The sequence below is a fragment of the Pinus tabuliformis genome, chromosome Q (genome assembly GCF_031772625.1).
Source record: "Pinus tabuliformis cultivar Carrire ecotype Pingquan chromosome Q, CPIR1, whole genome shotgun sequence".
Classification (NCBI taxonomy): Eukaryota; Viridiplantae; Streptophyta; class Pinopsida; order Pinales; family Pinaceae; genus Pinus; species Pinus tabuliformis.
Genome location: NC_142296.1, coordinates 1173186721 through 1173211148, shown reverse-complemented (window position 1 = coordinate 1173211148; position 24428 = coordinate 1173186721).

Below are 24428 nucleotides of genomic sequence, written 5' to 3'. Positions count from 1 at the left end.
GAGAGAATTTGAAGCATTTACAATAAATGTTGGAGTAGTTGAGAAAATAAAAGTATTTGATTAGTTTTGAAAAGTGTTCATTCATGAGAGAAGAAAGGTATTTACTATATATCAAGGTGACTTGAATATGGTTCCATAAAAGCTCCAAATGATTGTTGAATGGTTGGTGTGATAGAGTACATTCCAAGAAGAGAAAATTTTAAGGATGGAAATTTATCTTCATGTTTATAAATCTTGGCAATTCTCACTAGTATATTGATACCTTTATAAAAATATCCAAATTTATAATTATTTTATTGGTAGATTTCATATAATTTTGGCAATTTTTAGTCTAAAATAATTTTATACTCTAAAATTTGGGCGAATCATTTTTAGAAGAAATAGAAATTGGCGAATCATATTTTTGGAAAAATCATGAAAAATTAGCCCACTTGTGAATATTAGCCCCTAAAATTTTCCGTGATTCCAAGTAAGAATAATGCACGATTTCATAAGTTTTTGTTGAAAGTTCATTACAAAAATTAGTGGGATTTTTGTGCTAATAACTAAATGTATGTAGGGAGTTTTATAATGGAATTTTATCTATTTTGTGAAGAAAAGTGACTAAAAATCTTATATTGACTTTAGCAATTTTTTATGAAGTTTCCCAAGTGGATTGGGATGCAAGTAGGATGATGGTACGGGTGGTGCTGAGTCAAGAAGGGAGGACAATAGACTATTTTGGTGATAAGTTGGATGATACCAAGAGGAAATATTCCTACTATGATCAAGAGTTAAATGTGTTAAATCAAACATTTAAGAAGCAAGGAGTCTACTTTCCCAAAATAATGTTTTGCAAATCCATCACCTATCTTTTAAGTTTATACTAAACCAAGAAAATTGAATCAAAATCACATGAAGTGGGTTGAATTATTTCAAGGCTATTCATTTGTGTTGAAGCACAAGAATTGAAATCCCAATAGGTTTGTTGATGCACTAAGTAGGAGGTCAACATTGATGTTCAAGATGTCCATAAATATAATTGTGTTTGAAAGTTTTCAAGAGTTACATGAATAGGAAACTAATTTATTTGAGGCATGGAGAGCTTGTTAACAATCATGGAATAGAGATAGGACACTATACTTGGACCATTTCAACCAAGAATATTTGTTGTTCCAAAAGCAATAGTTATTTATTCCAAAAGGATCAATGAGGGAAAATCTCTTCAAAGAGTTGCACAATGGTGGTTTGGGAGGTCACTTCTTAGCAGATAAGATAAGGGATTTAGTAGAAGAAGAGTATCAGTGGCATACATTTATATCATTAAAGAAATGGGTGGAAGATTACTAGATTTATTAGCATGCCAAGGTAAAAAGCCAAAACAATAGATTGTATTTTCCATTGATCATACTCAATGGACCATGGGAGGATTCAAGCATAGATTTTGGTTTCTATAATGCCAAGAATGCAATGAGGTAATGACTCTATATTTGTAGTTGTTGATAGATTTATAAAGATGGTGCATTTAATCCCATCCAAGATGAACAATAATGCCACAAACAATGTTTATTTATTAAGGAAGTAGTTTGATTGCATGGTTTTTGAATATTTTCACTTTCGAGAGGGACAACAAGATATGGCCTTGCAACTTTTGAAGAAGTTTTAATATCATACACATGAGACTAAGTCACCAAAACAGTTGGATATAATATCATCAATATTAAAGGTGGTTGACTTGGATGAGTACCATTGAAAGTATTGACTATTAAAACATTGTGGAGCAAGTCATAGATAGAAAATATAAATTCTATCAAAATAGATTGATGAAGTTAGAAATCTTCTTGATAAGATATTTTGAAAAATTACAAGGAGAACAATGTATAAGGAGTACTTGGTTGACTAAAAAGGTAAGGAAATTGAAGATGTGACATGGTAATTGGAAATTGAACTTTGGATGAATAAATTGCTTATTGATAGAGATTTATCATTAATATTGTGAGTAAGATCCCTATAATTTATTTATTAGAGGATTTTAATATAACAGCCTTCTCGATTAATTGGTAATCCTATAAAAAATAGAAAATTCAAGTTTCATATTTTTTATGCTTTATCTAATTAGTTTCTAAAAGGGACATTGTTGGAAAAGCAAATAGGTTCGGTCTTCATAATTATCTTTGTACTCATGTCATTATGTATATATGATGTAAATAACAAAGAAAAAATATTAGTTGTTTATGAAGCATGGGTTTCATGCTTAATAGGTCAAGGAAACAATTGCATGCATTTAGGATTTGTTATGAGTCAAAAGGAAGTCAATATCATTTGTAAAACCCTCTTGGGTATATTGTCATATTGTCTACAAAAGTCATTATACCTCTAGCTACAAGTCCACCTTTAGATGCATTACAAGTCAGTCTTTGGAAGCACAACAAGTCCGCCTTAAGATTCATTAACAAGTTGGCCTTAAGACCACTATTCAGGTCAGCCTTGATCCTGATCACGTCAGCTATGTTCTAGCTTATTCAACTCATGGTGATGTGTATATATAGAAGACGGTTCAGATCATTTTGGATATCAAGCAACAATTTGTTTTAAATTCTTGGAGAACAAGTATTATAAACATAGTGAGAATCCTATAGAAGAAGTAGGATCCAAAGCACAAAAAAAAGGAAGTTTGATCCTTAAGTTACACACCACAGTCACCTAACTACATACCAAAATTATAAAGGCACTTAAGACACCCGAAAATTGTAGGAGGTTCATATAGGAACCTGAAAATTATAGGAAGGAAATATAGAGGTACAAAATATGCAGTGAGAAAGTACAATGATATTTGAAGGCTAAGATGACATTAAGTTTATATGAGTCTTACATTGATCCAAAATTGTAGTAGTGTTGAAGGAATATGTTGTAGTTGCTACAAACCCCCTCCAAAATTTTGCCTACGCTTTGATTTTGGAGTCTACTTTCCATCTATAAGAACGTATCTTTCACTTTCATCAAGTATTCCTCTCGATTGTCTAGTGTCACCATGAATTATTCTTGCATGTAGTTCTTTTGATGAATTCACTAGGTTGTCTTGAATATGTCTAAGTCTTGTGGGTGAAAACTAAACAAATTCTGAACATGAGCCAAGTTCTGTTGTGTTTTTGCACCAATTGTTGGTCTTACCTCTAGTAATTACACAATCCCCTACCATTGCAAACTGCATAAGCCCTCGAGGATTTCAACTACATAATCCCTTGAAGGTCAAAACTACGCAACCCTGAGAGACTAGTAGTCACTGAGCATGTGAAATGCACAATCACTCACTAAGAATCAATACTGCGCAACCCACTAAGTCAGTGGATTGCATAATACCTTATCACTAGGAATTGTGCAATCCCTTCTGCCAGTGTGACTAAAGTGTACATACCTAGAAAATAGGGAGTGTGCAATCACCTTATGAAAAGTGGCACAAATTTTCTATTCCTGATCTTAAGACAAGTGTCACTTCCTCCTTGTTTTTAGGCATGCCTGTAAAAAACCCTAATCCTAGCCCCATGAGGAAAATATATATAATAGATGCTATTAGAGCTCATTTTCACACTCAACTTTGAAGCACTAGCCTTCCTCATGAGATTAGGGAGCTTTGAACTCGGTTTCTAGTGCCTCGCATGGTAAGTTCATGCGTCATTTTTTGTTGCTTTTGTCATTTTTATCTCTATGGGTGTTCTTTTTCAAATTTATTTTCATGGTAGATGGAATTTTTATTATTATTAACTTGTATAAGTTTTGTTTGCATCTCTCGTTCATTTTTTATAAGTGTCGCATCACCTTCTTTCTATTTTTCCTATCAACAGTTGCTATGAATAAATTGCTGATTGATAGAGATTTATCATTAATCTTGTGAGTAATATCCCTACAATTTATTTATTAGAGGAGTTTAATGTAAGATCCTTCTTGGTTAATTGTTAATCATATTAAAAATAAAAATTCAAGTTTCATATTTTTTATGCTTTCTCTAATTAGTTTCTATAAGGAATATTGTTGAAAAAGAAACTAGGTTCGGTCTTCATAATTATATTTGTACTCATGTCATTATGTATATATGATGTAAAGAACAAAGAAAAAATATTAGTTCCTTATGAAGCATGGGTTTCATGCTTGATAGGTCAAGGCAACAATCACATGCATTTAGGATTTGTTATGAGTCAAAAGGAAGTTAATATTATTTGTAAAACCATCTTGGGTATATTGTCATATTATCTACAAAAAATCATTAGACCTATAGCTACAAGTCCACTTTTAGATGCATTAAAAATCAGTCTTTGGAAGCACAACAAGTCCACCTTAAGATTCATTAACAAGTTGACCTTAATACCACCATTTAGGTTAGCCTTGATCCTGATCATGTCAACCTTGTTTTAGCCTATTCAACTCATGGTGATGTGTATATATAGAAGAAGGTTCAGATAATTTTGGATATCAAGCAACAATTCAGTTTTCTTGGAGAACAAGTATTATAAGCATAGAAAGAATCCTATAGAAGAAGTAGGATCTGAAGCAAAACAAAAAGAAGGTTTGATCCTTAAGTTACACACCACAGTCACCTAACTACATACCAAAATTATAAAGGGACTTAAGACACCCGAAAATTATAGGAGGTTCATATAGGGGCCTGAAAATTGTAGGAAGGAAATATAGAGGTACAAAATATGCAGTGAGAAAGTATAATGGTAGTTGAAGGTGAAGATGACAACGAGTTTATAGGAGTCTTACAGTGATTCAAAATTGTAGTAGTGTTTAAGGAATCTATTGCAGCTGCTACAACCCCCTCCAAAATTTTTCCTACGCTTTGATTATGGAGCATGCCTTATGCATATAAGAACCTATCTTTCAATTTCATTAATTATTCCTCTCGATTGTCTAGTGTCACGATGGCTTATCCTTGCATGCAGTTCCTTTAATGAATTCACTAGGTTGTCTTGATGATGACTAAGTCTTGTCAACAAAACTGAACAAATTCTGAACATGAGCCAACTTCCGTCGTGTTTTTGCACCAATTGTCAATCTTCCCTCTAGTAATTACACAATCCACTACAATTGGAGATTGTGTAAGCCCTTGAGGATTTCAACTGCACAATCCCTTGAATATCAAAACTACACAACCCTGAGAGACTAGTAGTCACTAAGCATGTGAACCACACAATCACTCACTAAGAATCAATACTGCATAACCAACTAAGTCAGTGGATTGCGTAACCCCTTATCACTAAGAATTGCGCAATCCCTTATGCCAGTGCGACTACGTAGTTCCCCATAGAAAGTGTGCATCCCTATAAAATAAGGAGTGTGCAATCACCTTATGAAAAGTGGCACAAATTTTCTATTCCCGATCTTAAGACAAGTGTTGCTTCCTCCTTATTTTTAGGTGTTAAACACACATGGACAGCAAGAGAGATAGGAAGGATAAATCAGTGAGTACATTTTTATTAACATCAGATATACATTTATAGTACAAATATGTGACTCTTGGGTTTCAGATCCCAAGGTCTCTTGGACTCCTTTTGTCCATTCAACTTCCACACTAACCATTAGGATTAGGTGTCCAACATTCCCCCCCTTAATCCGAAGGGTTATGTATGAGTCCAAGAAGAGAGCTGTAATACAAAATGTGCAAAAAATGCACGACAACACTAGGCTGAATGTGCTCTATGAAATGTTGGTAAAAAAGGGTGGTGGTTTAAGGATGACCTCCAACACTGGAACGCTTAGTGCAGTTCCCGGAACTCTTCCAAAACTGGCAAGAAACTGAAGTTTTCTGCTAGATTTCAACCATAAAAGGGAGGTCTCACCCTACATGAAAGGTAAAAATTCAACCTGAAAAGGGAAGTCTCAACCTGTGATGGTTTAAGGATAACCAACAACTCTGGAATGCTTAATGAAATTCCTGGAACTCTTCCAAAACTGGCAAGAAGCTGGAGTCTTCTGCTAGAGGAAGTGTTCTTAATCTGTGATGGTTTAAGGATGACCAACAACTCTGCAATTCCTGGAATTCTTCCAAAACTGGCAAGAAGCTGGAGTCTTCTACTAGAGGAAGTGTCCCAGATTGCCAACTGAAGGCATGTTCAAGGGCATCTTTGTCTCTGGCTACAACTCTGAAACTGGTGTGGCAGGTTGTGGCTCAGGCTCGCTTGATGTGGCTTTGAAGCTTGTAGATGACCATGATTTCCCCCCCTATCAGATACAAGGTGAGAAGATGGAGAAAACTCAACTGCAAGACTGTTCAATATTCTGGAACAAGTTCTGATATGTGTTTGGAATATCTTCTTGGCTGTTGATGCCCATTGCCAAGAAGCGATCCATCCAAGATGAATCTTTGTTCTTGCAGGACGTTTGTTTCTGAAGCATCTGTGTGAAGAATGGCTGGTTTTATGACAATGCTTAGATGGATGAAGATCAAAACAATGATCTTTCAGATGGTCAACTCGGTCACAGTGTTGGCATTTTATGATCTGTTGTTGTTGTTGTTGTTGCTGTAGAAGAGGAGTAGAATCTGGAACAGCTGAAGGTGAACTGTCATGAATAAATCCAACACTCTGAAACTGAATGGGCTTGGCGTAGTCTGGAATATGAAAGGACAAGTCCTTGTCATATCCAAGACCAGTTCTGTGCTTGTTGTGGACAAGCTGTTCCCAAGGTCTGATGATGGGCTTGGGAAGTGCAGACTGAGTTTCTGCATCTACATATACAACTGCTGCTTTATTTGAATGAACTGTAACAGTATTAACATGCTGCTGATGGGTGGTTGTCTCAATGTTCTGAACAAAAATAGGTTCAGAATGGTGTCTATTTTGATGTAGCTCTTCTTGCTGTAGCTGTGATTCAAGCTGCAAAAAAGTCGATCTTTTCCTGTGCATTTTGTAAACATGTCTGAATTTCTAAGAGAGATCCTTTGCTGATTTGTAATGTGTCATCAACAATAGATTATATCAGAGTTTTAAGGAACTGTAATACTTCACTGGTTCTGGCCATTTTTCCTTCAATGTCTGATTTACACCTTAAAAACTGATCACAACTACTACTCAATGCAGCAAGGATAATTTTAGGGGCGAATGTTCGCCCTTTGGCGAAATTAAGGGGTTTTAGATTTTTAGTGGGCGAATATTTTGTATCATAGTACATTTTTACAAATCACCTCAAATAGCCCACCTTATTTTAAGGGAGAGGGTAAAAAAGGTAAATTTAGCCCTTGAAATTAGGACTTCCAACCTTCCATTCACCCATTTTCAAGAATAGGTTTTATTTAAGTGAATCCATTCGCCCATTTTCAAGAATAGGTTTTATTTAAGTGAATCCTATGGGCCAAATACCATATTTATAAAAGAGGTATGGTAAATTAATAAAAATATAAATAAATGAGAGGTATGGTAAATAAATAAAACATTTTTTATATTTACTCCATAAGTCACCTTATATAACGGTGTAAACAAATAAAAATATAAGTAAACTGGAATAAATAAAACGTCTTTTTATACTTACTCAAACGATATGGTAAATAAATAAAAATATAAATAAACTAGACGTATCGTAAATAAATAAAACCTCTTTTTATATTTAGTCCATAACCCTCGTTCTATTTATGAAGGCTCAAGAACGAGGTTTTATTTAAGTGAATCCTATGGGCCAAATACCATATTTGTAAAAGAGGTATGATAAATTAATAAAAATATAAATAAACAAGAGGTATGGTAAACAAATAAAACATTTTTTTATATTTACTCCATAAGTCACCTTATATCTACGAACACTCAAAAAATGGGTTATATTTAGGTGAAACCTATGGCCAAAATACTATGGGACAAATACCATGGACTAGATTGTTATTAATACCATGCAAAAAACCATTATTAACCCTAATATTAGAATTAATAAATATAAAAATGGCACATGGTATTGACCCATGGTATTCACCAAAATGGCACATGGTATTGACCCATGGTATTCACCTGGAATGTAGCCTATTTAAATGTGGGAATTAAACCAGCATGTAGCCTATGCTAAGATTCACTAATACTTTACAAAGTTTTATTATTTAGTGAAAGAATCGCCAAGATCTTACAAGATTTTATAATTGAGTAATATTCGCCATGCCTGGTGAGAGATTCGCCAAAAAATTATATATACATATTATATTATTGATAAAATCGCCTTCCATTTTTCCTATATACCATGGAGATTCGCCCATTTATTATATTTATAAATTTAGGGGGGGTTCTTAAAATTTTCCCTGCAATGTAGAAAAGTAATATCTACTCACAGTACACAGCAATATCCTTTATAAATGTCAGCAAATGATCAGTTTGCAATATAAAAGTTTACAATCAGCTCACCAAAATCTTTATGCAGGAGTGGAATCAAGGAATCAATATAATGAGTTTTAAATAAAACAACTGGGGAAACAGCAACTGCAAACTTGCTTGGAACCTTCAAGTACTCCTTCATAAATGATGGTTATCAAAACTTCAATAATTATAACACCATGTCATGGGCATTTTTTGCACATTGGATTGTATACCATTCAGGCCTCATACAAACTTATTTAAAATAGCAGCTTCAACGTATTTCAGGTAGCATCATAACGTATTCAGGCAGCTTTAATCACAGTTTTCGATGCATTCAATACAACTCCAGGTCAGCACACAAATAAATCAATGATCGATATACAAAACTGATTTCTTTCTCTGCAATAGAGACTTAATGTCCAGCACATACAATGCACATATTAGGAGCAATAATCTGGGTGATTCGTACAACAAAGAGAAATAATCATCACAAACAGAAACGACCTTTCCAACAAACGCTCGGGGCATTGAATAAATTTTCAGCAGACATCTGACGGACCATATTTTTAGTGCAAACAACAAATATACACGCTGGAAACCACGAGCTAGGTACAAGCTCGCAGCTGATCCTCCTGTGGAAGAGGTAAAAAACTTTGCAATCACTGCCGCAAAAATGCCAAATCAGAGCGGGTGTTGTTTCACTATAATGGGCATGGTGTTCCAAAACCCACAGCTAATGGGGAAATCTGGCTTTTCAACAAGAGTTATACACAATACATTCCATTGTCAATTTATGAACTTGAATCGTGGCTCGGGACACCCTCAATATATGTATTTGATTGTTCTGCTGCAGGCATGATAGTTAATGCCTTCATAGAGCGCCAAGAATGGGGTTCTGGTGTTTCTTCTGCGACTGCAATGAAGGATTGCATTTTACTTGCTGCTTGTGGAGCAGATGAGATTCTTCCTCAGAGCCCTGAGTTTCCCGCTGACATTTTTACTTCATGCCTCACAACACCTATAAAGATTGCATTACAATGGTTCCGTTCACGCTCTTTTCTTCGAGATTCACTTAATCCTAATCTGATTGATAAGATACCTCGTGAACTGTTTCAGAGGTTGTTTCAACAAGATCCCTGGATGCGCACCAGACCTCCCTTATTTCTGTTGTTGCATCAAACCATTTATAAAAGAAACACCACAGGAATTCAAAGCTGATGAAAGAAATTGCACAAGCTTTTTACAAAGACAACGAAGATCAAAGGTTTACAAATGCCCCACCCAACTGCTGTATAGGGTGGTTTCTAATCTGTCATTCCCTCTTGGTTCTGAGGTAGGGTTCTGTGCTAGGCGACAGGCTTCTAATTTCTGGAATAAACTACAGCAACGGGAGTAGTCGTACGGGATCTGTCATAAATTTGCGAGAAAGCATGGCAGATACTTTAGAAATAAACAACATGGAAATTGAGAGAGAAGAATATCTCTGCAGTGTGAGTTTGTCCATGGTATACGATCCTGTGAAGATAGCCTCTGTTGTCTTTCTCTACAATCGGAACACGTTGGAGACGTGGGTTGAGAAGAATCTAGGGAAAGCAACTAGCCCTCAGACCCGGGAACCTTTCTGTGCCACTGATATAACTCCGAACGCAGATCTCAGGGCAGAAATGAGACAATACTTCCAACGTGTGATGGGCAACGAATACACAGAATGGGAAGTCGTTCCAGACTATCCACAAGAACTATCGTCGGATGAAATCCGAAATCTGCTAGGCGACATTCTTCAACTCTTCCCCAGTCCGGACGCGGAGGAGAATCTGAGGAGAATGAGCGTTGAGAGTTGGTCCAACGCATGGAAGCGACTCACATTTCTCTGCCTCAATCTACAGATGAACGCAAACAATCGCCAACGCTTCCTCTTTCACAGAGAAATTCTCTGAACAATTCTTGCCCTCGACTTGACTACACATCATCCAGTACTCCTTCGCCTTCTCTTGCCCATAGCTAAAATTCTGGAACCCAAACAACTACTATGTAGATATGCTCTCTAGATATCCGAAAAAACAGGAAACTTCTGAGAGAAATTGGTTATGGAGCAACGACGACAGCGAAAATGGAAGGGGAGAAGCCGCGGTTCTCCCTAGAGTTTGATTTGAAAAAAATGGTGGTTCTTCTAGCCTCGCTAAAGTGCAGGTGCCGGACCTTCTTACAGAATAAAAAAAACCACGACAGTTGCAACAACAGTTTCAAGGGAATATGGCAGACAGAATTCAAATGTAACTGATGGACATCATTCCGAGAATATGAAACGTTTATGATCAGAGAAGCGCAGGAATCATAAATAGAATGTCAGGGCAGCGCAGGTGTGGACAATCAATATGAAACGTTTATGATCAGAGAAGCGCAGAAATCATAAATAGAATGTCAGGGAATAATGATAAATCCCAGCACTGTTATACCAGTGCGCAGACTCTGATAGGCCGCAGGTAGGAATACAATGCCTAGTTGCAGATTTGATGCGCTCAGCTAAAATAAATGGCCAGGTAATGAAGATTAGGCCAACATTATTCAAGGCAGCTCAGACCAGTTGCTAAACCGTGAGAAAACTACACAGGCCACACATCATGGCTCTGATACCATGTTAAACACACATGGACAGCAAGAGAGATAGGAAGGATAAATCAGTGAGTACATTTTTATTAACATCAGATATACATTTATAGTACAAATATGTGACTCTTGGGTTTCAGATCCCAAGGTCTCTTGGACTCCTTTTGTCCATTCAACTTCCACACTAACCATTAGGATTAGGTGTCCAACATTAGGCATGTACGTAAAAAACCCTAATCCTATCCCCGTGAGAAAAATATATATAATAGAGGCTAGTAGAGCTCATTTTCATAATCAACTTTGAAGCTTTTTCCTTCCTCACGACATTAAGGAGCTTTGAACTTGGTTTGTAGTGCCTCCTAAGGTAAGTTCATGCATCAATTTTTGTTGCTTTTGTCATTTTTATCTCTGAGTGTTCTTTTTCCCATTTATTTTCATGGTAGATGGAATTTCTATTATTATTAGGTTGTATAGGTCTTGTTTAGGTCTCTCATTCAATTCTTACAAGTGTCGCATCACCTTCTTGCTATTTTTCCTATCAACAGTTGCAACTACTGGGATGTTTTATGCATGCATGTTTTTCCTTTTGCATGATATTTTCTGGCCCATGTTCCTGAATGATATAACTCATACTAAGGATGATCTACACTTATTACTTCTGCAACTTTGGTTCTCAAATTTTCCTTCTCTCTCTGGAAAAAACTACACTATCCTTTAGCAAGCATTGCCTCCCCAACTACGCATTTCACAATTCCAAGGCTCAATCTCATCTCTTCGGCTTTGATACTACGTAATGTGAAATCACTATATTTCCTAGCATTGTGTATATCCAACCCTCAATGCCCAACCTTGGCCTTTAAGAATTCACATTACTCAGTCCCTTCTCTCTCCTGCCCATCTAAGATTGTGCTTTGCACAGTCTCAAGTCTCAAGCTTCATCCTTGCCTGCTAAGACTATGCAGTGCCCTCTCTCACTACGTAGTGCACAATTACAAAGCTTAGTTTGCCTCCCAAAGCCCAAGTACTTCACAATCCCTTTCCTTAGTTAGTTTGTTGCTGCTTTAACTTTGATTGATGAAATTATTTTCTTAATCTAACTTTTTTAGTCATGAGTACATTTATTGTTACAGGTAATGTAGGTTTTGAGCTCATCTCTTCTTCATCAATAGCCATGATCATGCCTCCCAAGAGATCAACCTCAAAAGAAACAACACAGAGTAGTACCGATGAAGTGGTTGAGAGTGCTCCAGTTAGTGTCCCTATTCTATCTGATACTCGACTCTTCATTGAAAAGGGCTCTAATATCACATGGCATGTGGTCAAAGATGCATTCACAACTACAGAATTTAAGGAATATCTAGAGGATAGACAAATGTACATTAACATCTAGTAATCAAGTTTCCACAATGCTACATGTAGGTTCCCTGTCCTACCTTGTTCCAATGTCATCAAATGGATCTTAAAGCACTTGGATACTAAAAGCTTGACCCTCAATAATGTCAGTGTGCAAAAAATTTCCTCTTACGTAGCCCATGATATTCAATTGATGTACCATTTTCCTACACTTGAGGAGTATATGGATTCACACTTCTATGCAGTCACTGGCTATTTAAACACTAAGGACATTATCAAGACATGGAAAAAATAGCCAACTATGTTTTTCCAGAAACCCAGTCATAATTACAAGATAAGATCCCTTAGAAAGGTGTTTTAGTACCTGATAATGTTATGTTGCCAAATATATGGACAAAAGAATGCTGAGTCCTTCCATGAAGAATGAGTTTACATACTGCATCAAATTGTCACGAAGGGGAAGATATTCAATTGGTCTGACCTTTTGGCTCATCAACTTAGGATTAATGTAAACATGGCGAAAAATCCACCTAAGGTCAAGTATGCTAAATTCTACATGTCTAGATACCTGTTGGATACTATATGTGCAAAAATTGTTTTTCCTGGCATGGATTGGAAGTGGATACCCAAGGAACCTCTTGTTCACATTCATTGTAAATTGATTTTAGAGTGTAGTTACAAAGGATTCATTGAGAAGTTGACTGACCACTTCTTCAAAGTCTTGTGCTAGATGATCTTTGAAGAAGGACCCCCTTGCATGTCCCGTGAGGTGATGAATTTAGTATCAAAAATTTCCAATTGGTCTACCTCACTAGATGGAACTTACCTCAGGGTGTTCGACTACCAAAAACCATCTCATTTGTTACCAAGGTACGCCATAGTTAAGTTAGTCATGCAAGAGGTCACAAATCATCTTGCGAAAAGATTATTAGTAGTACTGTAGAGGGAAAAGAAAGAACTTTGGCCTACTTTTCCTTTGCAGGTGGTATCCTATCAAATCAAGAACCTGAAGGCTACAAAAGCTGAATTCAAAGAGTTGGACAACTACAGGTTTGGCACGATAGATTATCATCAGTATGATCCTAGGGGTATTTGCAAAAAACTGTGTGCCAAGTTGTAATTTAATTGGCTGTGTGGAACTTTCTCTAGGCCAGAGGAGGAGAATATCAAGAACTATTATAATGCCTCTAGGCCCCACATACCAAGTATCTAGGCATGTCCTTCCCATGTGGCTCCAAAGAAGAACACTACTTTGGAAGAAAGGAAACCAGAAGAGCGTAAGAAAATGAGTATTGAACATAAAAGGAAGTTTTCTCACAAATCAATAGAGGATAACAACCAAAGGTTTAAAATGCATCCATATATTTTGACAATGGTTATGGAAACATAAATAAAAAGGAATAAACAACGAGAAGTGTTGAAGAAGAAAAAAGAGGAAGAACTAAAGAGGAAGGAAGAGGAGTGAATGTAGGAGGAGGAACATAAAAAGAGATAACAAGAAGAAAAGAAGATGTAAGAAGAAGAATTAAGAATGAAGGAGCAAGAAGAAGCAATGCTGAAGCAAGAAGAAGAAGAAAGACAAAATCAGCTACAGGAAGAAGAGAATAAACAACAACAGGATTGAGAGCTTTCTAAAGAGATTGAAGAGATAATAGTTATGTAAGACATGGAGTTAGAACAAGGGCAATAGAATCAAGATGTTGATCTTATGCCCAATACAGAACAAATCATCACTTAGTCTCTGCCCCCTCCCACAGATGGGAAAGATCTAGGCGATGAAGGAGAAATTGCTCCTTTAGATGAGGACCAAGTCATGGATATTTCTAGCCTGACTTTCAATGAGCTTCAGAGAAGGATTGTGCAAGAAATGAATACAATTTTTTCCAATGAGTTCACATATCCTGCATTCATTAATACAAAAAAGGTGATTATCATGGGTACCAGAAGGAATACTCAAACCATTACCGCAACTCACTTGGCCTTTGTAGGAGCGTCAAAGGAAAATATATATTACTAAATGGAAGAAAAAAGTAAATGGAAAAGGATTTGAAAGTTGCAAGACAACAAATAGAACAACTCCAAGAAGAAACTCAAAAGTTGTCTTCTATAAATGTTTTCTTGAAGGAGCTTTAGGTGGCTATATATGGTAAAGTCCAAGCATTGGGAGACATTATGATGAATATTTATGAGGAGTTGGTCACCGTGCATAAATAAATTCCCCCCTTGCATGATATGTAGAAGAAATCATGGGAGAATGAAAAATCTATGAAAGTCATTCATGAAATCATCACCGCAATTCAAGAATGGGGAATGAATTACAAAGGCACACCATCAAAATGTTATGCAACCAGCTCACAAAATAGAATAAGAGATAGATTAACGAATTCAAAATTAGCCTCTTTTAGGGGGAGACCTCCTTTACATTACACAAATGAAAAACTCTTAGATGATACAAATGAAAAAACCTCCTTTCTATATATAGGAGTCTAAGGGGTCACAATATAATCAGAGCCAACATAAAAATAATAATGTAAGGGCACAACAATAGCAATAGTGGGCTTCTATGGGGCACAATAATAACATTATGGGGATAAAAAGGGTACAAAAATAACAATAAGGGGCCACAATGATAATAATAATGGGGGAATACACTAGTATTATAGGGACCTAAGATGCCCCTCTCCTTAAAAAAAGTGTTTTCCTCAATGCTTGAGTAGTTCTGGAAGCTTCTTTATAAAATTCTCATCCTCCCATGTGGAATCTTCAGGGGGTAAGGTCTTCCACTTGATGAGATACTCTGAAATTGATTGATTTCGTAGTTGTCGATTTCTTGTTTCTGTGACTGCTTTAGGTTCCAATATGATTTTTCCTTCCTCATCAAGTTCTAGAAATGTTGTTTGAACTGGGAGCTTATCATCTATAACCTTATTTAAGCATGAAACATGGAAAACTGGGTGCACTCGGGAAGATGCAGGAAGCTCCAATTTGTATGCCATAGTACCAATATTTTGCAACACCTTGTATGGACCATAATACTTTTGTGCTAATTTACTATCCTTGTTAGCTTGCTTGAGGGACATTTTTATGTATGGTTGTAGTCATAGAAATACCCAATCACCTTCATCAAAACTTCTTTCATTGTGCTATTGATTTGCCTATTATTTCATTCTATTCTACACCAAAGTGAGGTTACCTTTAAGAGTTGGAGAACTTGTTGTTGATGCTTGATGTGATGTTCTACTTCTTGAACCTTAGAATTTTCTCTTAAATATGATGTGATGGATGGTGGATGATATCCATAAAGTTGCATAAATGGGGTCATTTTTGATGCACGAAGTGTTATACCACCATTCAGCCAGAGGCAACCACTTGACCCATTGTGTTTGTTTATCAGATACAAAGCAACGAAGATATCCTTCCAAACATTTGTTCACTATTTCAGTTTGTCCATCAGATTGAGGATGATAAGATGAACTATGAGCTAACTAAGTACCCAGACAAGAAAATAATTCTGTCAAATTTCTAGTGAAAATGGAATCTCTCTCGCTTATAATAAAATTTGGGTTTCCATGTAGCTTTTGAATTGTTTCCATAAATTCAATAGAAATTGTACTAGATTTAAATGGATGAGATAATGCACAAAAGTGTGCATACTTTGTAAGTCTATAACCTAGTACCATGTTGACACTCTTTCCTTTGGACTTGGATAAACATGTGATAAAATCCATTGAAATCTCGCCCAAACATTGACTTGGAATGGATAAAGGTTGTAATTGACCCAGGGTCTTAATTGTTTAAACTTTATTTTGTTGGCAAACCAAACATTCTGCAACAAACTTTTGAATATCATATTTAAGGCCATCCCAAAAAATTTCCTTCTTAACTTGATGGTAAGTTTTTAAAAATCTTGAGTGCCCTCCTAAGGGACAGGTGCTCAATTCCAAAAGAATTTTTTTTTGAGCTGGGAGTTCTTACAGAGGTATAAGCGATCTTTGTACCATAACAAGCCATTTTTTCAGCTAAATGTATTAGATGTAATGGGATCTTGCTGCAACTTTTGAATGAGTGCACACACTTCTTTTTCATTCTTCCATTCATCCCTTGCTTCTTTTATCTAATCTGGTTGGATGATAGAAATGGCACAAAGTAATGCTTTCACATCCTCATCCTTTCTTGAGAGTGCATCTACAACAACATTTTTCTTCCCTCTTTTGTAGATGATTTCAAAGTCATAACCCAACATCTTTGTGACCCATTTTTGCTTCTCTTCTGAAGATAATATTTGTTCTAAAATGTATTTAAGACTATCATGATCCATTTTTACCTTGAAGTTTCTTCCCATTAGGTAAGGTTTCCATTTCTTAAGTGCATGTAGTATTTCCATTTCCTTCTCATAAATAGCTTTGTGTAAATACTTTCATTTGATTGGAAGACTTTCAAAAGAAATGGGTCTTCCTTCTTGCATTAAAGCATCACCAATTCCATTATTCGAGGTATCACATTCCACAATAAAGGTTTTTGTGAAGTCTGGCATAGCTAAGACCGGTGCTTGGCACATTACCTTTTTAAGATGTTCAAAGTCCTTCATTGCTTCTGGAGTCTGAGAAAATGCATCTTTCCTCAGTAATGTTGTTAGAGGTGCTGCTATTATCCCATATTTCTTAAAGAACTTGGAATAATACCCTGTCAAACTGAGAAATCCTTGCAAATTATTTATGGATGTGGGGATTTTCCATTCCTTAATGGCTTTAATTTTGCGAGGGTCTACCTTAACACCTTCATGAGATACAATATGACCCAGATATTCCACCTCCTCTACTCCAAAGAAACATTTGGAGTTTTTTGCATATAATTGTTTCTCTTCCATTAGTTTGAGAACCCTACCAACCTGTTGAACATGATTCTTCCAAGACTTGTTGTAGATTAGTATATCATCAAAAAATACTAACACAAGTTTTCTAAGGAAGGGTTTGAAAATGGAATTCATCAAACCTTGAAATGTAGAAGGTGCATTGGTAAGGCCAAAAGGCATGACCAAAAATTCATAATGACCCTCATGAGTTTTAAATGTTGTTTTTGAAATGTCTTCAGTCTTCATTCTAATTTGATGATATCCTAAACGAAGATCCAACTTGGTGAAATAAATTTCTCCATGTAACTCATCCAATAATTCATTAATGATAGGAATAGGAAATTTATATTTAATAGTGAGCTTATTGAGCTCCCTATAATCTGGACACATGTGCCATGATCCTTCCTTCTTGTGCACCAATAGTACTGGAGTAGATAAAGAACTTTGACTAGGTTGAATTATACCAACCTCTAGCATTTCTACAACCATATGTTCAATTTCACTCTTTTGGGCATATGGATATCTATAAAGGTTTATGTTTGGAGGAACAATTCTTGGAATCAAATGAATAACATGATCATGATCATGAATAGGTGGGAGACATTTTGGAGTCTTAAATACCTTGGAATGATTTTTGAAAACTTTTTGGAGATCTGAAGAAATAGATGATTTTGATGTAGGAGCCTCTAGTGAACATAATTGTGCAATTACACCCCATTGTTCTTTCTTTAGAATATTTATCATGTTGTTAGAGAATATTATATTTCCCAATTTACCTATGATACCACTTAATCTAGCTTCCTTTCCTTCCCAAAAAAACTTCAAGAAACGTTCTTGAAAATTAAAAGCTATCGTACCCAAATATTGTAGCCATTAGACTCCTAGTACAACATAAGCACCACCCATTGGAATGGAAAGCATTGGACAATTCAATACATATTCTCCGATGGACAACTTTATATTATGGCAATTTCCAAAGAAATTTATGGTTCCTCCATTTACAACCATCACTTGACACCCTGGTGCTAGATATAGGAATCAATTCAATTCCTTGGCTATCTTACAATGAATAAATTTATGGGTACTACCCGAGTCAATCAACGCTATTACCTTTTTCTTCTTGATATGTCCTTTTATCTTGAGAGTTTGAGGAGTGGTAATTCCTACCAATGAATTACAAGATGTGGTCAGACTAATTTGTTCCTTCTCTAGGGTTTGTTCCTCACGTATATCCTCTTTTTTTGACGTTTCTTGTTCCTTTTCTTCCTCCTCTTTACAATCTATGTAAAATAATTTATTCTCAGCACACTTATGAACTTTAGTGTATTTTCTATCACAACTGTAACAAAGCCCTTTTTCTATTTTTTCTTCCAATTGTTGTGGTGTTAACCTTGTAGGTTGTGGAAGGCTAGGACCAACAACACTTCCATCTTTATAGTTGTGAGTGGTAGGCTTCCTTGTTGTCATAATGTTTCTTTCTATTTTTATTTCCAACCTGAATGCCTTCTCCAATGAATCAGGTTCCCAAAGGCCAACCTCATGTTGGATGCTATCTTTTAAAGGCACTATGAACACATCAATCCTATGCTACTCTGGAATATCATTTACCCTTATATTCAATTTTTGGAAGTCCTCAATGTGCTCCACCATTGAACCTTTTTGTTTGAGATTTATCAATTGGCTAAAGAAGGTGTTTCTCTTTATATCCTCATAATGTGCTATCATTTCCTCCGTAAAAATTGACCAAGTGACAATTTGTTTACGAGAGAAAAGCCATCGATACCATACAAACTGATTGGGTTCCAAATATAAAGTTTCAATGTGTACCTTTTGTGTGTTTTTCACATTATGGAGATCGAAATATTGCTCCATCTGTAGTATCCATGTTATGGGATCCTTGCCATCAAACTTCCTCATATCGATATTTGGAACATGGTGGGTCTTAAATCCAACGTTAAAGTCTATGAAATCATGATTAACATTTATTTTTTTCTCATCATGAGTTTCCTCTACTACCTTTTCACCATTAGGAAGTGTTTCTTGTAGCAACTTTGTCAAACCTTCCATGTATTTCTTCAAATCTTCCATGTTGCCTTTCAGTTTTGCTTCTATACCATCGATCTTATATTCCATGCCATTCTTCAAACCATTCATCTTAGCTTCAATTCCATTCATCTTAGCTTCAATTACTTTTTGTGAGAGCGAAATTTGTTGCACTTGGTCTCGTAATTTTGATATATCATGTTGCATTTCTTCCTCTTCTTCAAGTGTCATAGTAGAGATTTCAGGTTTCTTACTAGGTGTTTCCATTTTATTTCTTTGGGTCATAAATTACTGATAATTATGATTCATAATTCCCTTTGAATCACTTAAAACTACTTTCTCGAACAAATTTATGCAAATTAAAAAAAAAAAAAAACTACACCTTTTTTTTGGTTTTTTTTTTCACAATGTAGGAGCTTGATATTGAATCTAATGTATCTCTATAATTTCAGATCTCAAAGGTCTAAAATTATGTCCTGTGGTATCCCTCTGAGTCTTCTTTCTAACCCCACAAGTTTGATCAATATCGTATTCTCCAAGAAAGAGTTATGGCCAATCTCCCATGATGACCTGATTATAGATTAGTTCAGTAGAGCAAATTTAAACGAAGTGTCATGTGTCACTATTTCAACCTTCGGCCCTGCACACAATACCCAATAAACTGCAGCCTGTCTTATTCTATCATGCTTGAAGAAATTTGAATCTGATTCTCAGAGAGAAAGTTATGACGATTTTCCCATGGTCACTTGTTTGAGATCAAATTTTGGAGCCTGCAAAAACCCTAATTTCCACGGATCATATCTTCAAACATATAGCAAGAAAAGATATAAAATTCTATAATAGGTTCAAAAATATTTTAGCTCAAAATTCCATGATCACCTGTTTGAAGCTATGAAGCCCTAGAATCCAAAGCCTTTGATACCAAATGTTGTGCAACTGGCTCACAAAATAGAATAAGAGATAGATCAAGGACTTCAAAATTAGCCTCTTAGAGGGGGAAAACTCCTTTAAATTACACAAATGAACAATTCTTGGATGATACAAATGACAAAGCCTCCTTTCTATATATAGGAGTCTAAGGGGTTACAATATAATTAGAGCCGACATAACAATAATAATGTAAGGGAACAACAATAACAATAGTGGGCTTCTTTGGGGCACACTAATAAAAATATGGGGACAAGGGCACAACAATAACAATAAGGGGCTAAAATGATAATAATAATGTGGGAATACAATAGTATTATAGGGATCTAAAACTGAATTGACTAGGAAAACAAGACAACAAGTTGAGTTAGAGAAAGCTGACATCCATATGCTTATGAAAAGTAATAAAAAACTCAACACTTTCATAGCCAACATATCATATTCTTATGCACAATTTTACAATGGTGTATAATCCCTAGTAAAATCTCATAAGATCCCTTCAGTTGGGTCATTTACAGAGGCAAAGGGAGGAAAGACAATTAGGTAGGAAGTTTTAGAGTACTTGGTCCAACTGCAGCAGATTGATACAAAAGAAGACTTGGAGATTAATAGACACACCATGCATAAATATATTGGTGTCCCAACTAAGATCAATACTATGTTGTTCTTATTAAAGAAGGAGACACAAATTGGTTCCAAAACCATCTACATAGATGCAATGGAAGCTAGATTCTGCCATAAGTGTAATCTTCTTTCAAAGTTTGAGGAGACCATCGCACAGTACAAAGCTTGGCATCATAATGTAACAAAGTATTTACAAATTGAAGTTGTTGAGCTCAAGTTTCCTCAAAGTCAAGCTCAATGGCTCTAGTTTGTCTTATTATGCTTGTCTTATTATGGTTTACCCATTTTTGTCCTATATGAGTTTTTATGTTATTGTATTCAAAATAAAATATGTAAGTCATAGTTCAAGTGTCAATTATGGAATATGAAAAATTATTAGTTAGGAAAAGACAAAAAATTCAAAGATTCATGAGGGAATTTCAAAGGTCACAAAGGGAGATGAAGGGGCATATCATTTGTTATAAATAAACCTTCATAACTCAAGCAAAGGTATTGGAACCAAAGAGGCTTGAAGACTAAGTTTCATTGCCTTGGCTTCTCTAGTTTAGCATAGGAAGAGTATCATTCTTTTGAGAAGCAAGTGTTGGCTTCATGTTCCACTATTGGGGCTAGTGCTACATCAATGTAAATGTGTGCTTGGAAATTTCACTTTATAATGAGAATCTCTCAAAGTTGACACACTTTCATGCATATGTCATGAATGTTGTAATACTATTATTTATATATTTGCGATGTATGTGGTTTCATTTACACTAATGCTAATGAACTATTTTTTTAACCTTAGTATGTATCTTGTTCAATGCGCGTTGTTTATTCTATCATGCTTGTTGTTATCTTTTGAACTATTTTGCAGGTTAACTAAGGATGCTTGCGTGTCTCTTTTAAGATATATACTCTTACTCTATTTTAATGGGTCCGCTCTTTCCCCTTTTATGTGAACAAACCTTTCATAAATTACACTTGATATTGCACAAAGTTCATACATTTGTTGTCACCAAAGTCATGCTTATTTCATATTATGTGTTTGTTGCAGCCAAGGCCTATCTTTAAAACCACCACATTTTTGCAACGAACTATATTCCGCTTGGGGCTCCTACTCCAAACAGTGTGGGGTCTAATTAAGACCACATTGAGGAGACCCCCTTCCCTGTTGGTGGATTTCAACACCGTCAACTGGTTTTGGTTCTATAAGGAGGGCTAGATGACAAGCTAAGCTTGTAAAGTGTGTTTGAACCCTTCTTATCTTAAATGGCTTCTTCCCATATGTTAACCCCAACATGTTTTTCTAGACTTGCAAATCTAAAAGTGCCGTTGGGAATAATCCATGACTTGTTGAATCTAAAATTTGATGGAGAGGGAGGAACAAACATTCTTGAGTACACCTCTCACTTTCTTGAGTTTTTTTATTCCCATAAAATTAATTGTGAGGATACTGCTATCAGGTTTTTCGTACTCACATTCGAAGCACACGTTAAACAATGGTGTTATACTTTGCCGACTGCCTCTATACATTCTTTCGAACAAATTTTCAAAGAACTTCACCTAGCCTTTGATAGTTATGATTATGAACGTGTTTATAAGAAGATTATTCACCTTAGAATGAAACCTGAAGAATATATTGAAGACTTCCATGATCAATTCATTCACTTTGTTATGAATTTTCTGAGGATTGTATAGATTGGAATTTTATGAAAGAGAAATTTGAGTATCTTGTTCAAATCACTTTGAATCCTCCTGAACCTAAATCCCTATCAAATCTCCCAACGTTCCTTGGTTATGGAGTTCAAAATTTTAAAATAATAGTGTTGTTCCATGTGACTCTTTGTATTCTTCTCATTCTTTGTTAAATCAAATATCTCCAGGCATAAAAATTGCGGTTGGATAACATGAAAATCAGTTTGTTAATCTATCACCATCTTCTCCTATTTAATATTTGAACCCAGATTTCAATGGTGAATCTCATTTTATAAAGGATATTTTTTCCTCTCGATACATCTCTTTCCCTCCATCAAATATCCCCGATGATCCTCATAATTATCCTTTGTTACATAAACATGTTATAATAGTTTCTTCTGATTCTCAAGAGGATCAAGTTCAAGATGGAGTTAGTGGAGAACAAGAACATTGTGATATATTTCACAATGATTATGTGTGGGATTATGATTTTGAACAAGATTTTGTGATGAAAGATGATGTTTCAGCTAATCTTTCAATTTCTTCCTCACCTCACACCCTTTATCCTGACATATTTAATGAGCCTATCACACCTATCACATCTGTGGATGAGTCAAATTTTGAAAATGTTAATTTTGATGGCAGTCTGGAGTGGTGGAGTGTTGATTTTACATCAAAGGAAGGTGAGGGAGGATCATTTCTTTGTTATATATCTCATCCATAATTTTATCAATGTGAAGAAACATAGAATGCAATCTCATGTTTTCACTCAATCCATCTCTATGATTCATTACATCATGAGGATTCCCTTCTTTTGAATGAAAAATCAAAATCTAGTCATTATTTTCTTGATATATTCATTGATTCATCTAGTAATGATCTTATGTATACAACTGTCAATTATTCTAAGCCATCATTTTTTGATGATCTATCTTCATATGTCTTGGAACCATGTCAAGGTGTCAAGACACTTCGGCCTACACCGATGGTTATTTCAGGATCTTGTGATTTTGATGGATGTTCGAAACATGATCATATTGATATTATTTCTAGGAAAAACCTTCATCAGGTGATTGAAAAAGTTGAAAATGAACCTATCTTTCAACCTCAAGATCTTTCATCTTCTTATCACGACCTTATTTCTCAATGGATGGAGGAATCATACTTGGTGAGTCCCTATGCTAAACACAAGTTTTTATCTTTCTTCATGTTTTCAAAGATTGAGAGTCATAATGGATGCTTTGATATGAGAGTTTGTTGCGATGTGTGTAAACATCATGATGCATCTGTAGAATGTTTTAACACGCTTTCTTGTTGTACTTCTCTGCTCATGTTTTGTGTCTTCTGATTCTTGAAAATGTCATGTTTTATCTTTCTTGTCATGTGCTTTTCTTGATGATATTTTTTGTTATTGATTCCCTCACCAATATAGATAAAGTAATGCTTTGTTGATTGCATTGGAAATTTCACTTTACGGAATATTGAACTATATTATGTTAATTTAGGAGTAGGTTTAGGTCAATTTATTTTTTGTTTTTATTTTTTGTTTTTTTGTTTTGTTTTCTCTTTCATTTCCCGCTTTTCGTTTTTCTTTGTAATAAAACTTGTATGAAATCGTGATTTGGTTTTAAAATAGGTACACTCTATCAATGCTTGGATTTCTGTCTATTCCTTTATTTGCATGGCACTTGTATCTTTTAGTCTATGATGCTTGGATGGAAAATAATTTCTTTCACAAAGAAAACGTTAATGGAATCATGACGCTTGAATCTATAACTAGTACCCTCTTCTTTAATCAGTTTTTCTATGCTTCATCGGTTTTAACTTTTCAACTTATTTGAGTAGAGTAAGGAGGGAAGGAAACTTAAATACGTGGGTTGTATTTCATAGGTATATATATCCTTCTCTGAAGGGACAACCTCTTCTACTATCAATAAGTCAAGATCCCTTTTCTTCCCCATGAAATAATAAGTGTCGAAGAATATTTCTATAAATAAATATTAAATAAAGGGTTAAAGAAGAGAAATCGTTCCTACGTGGGG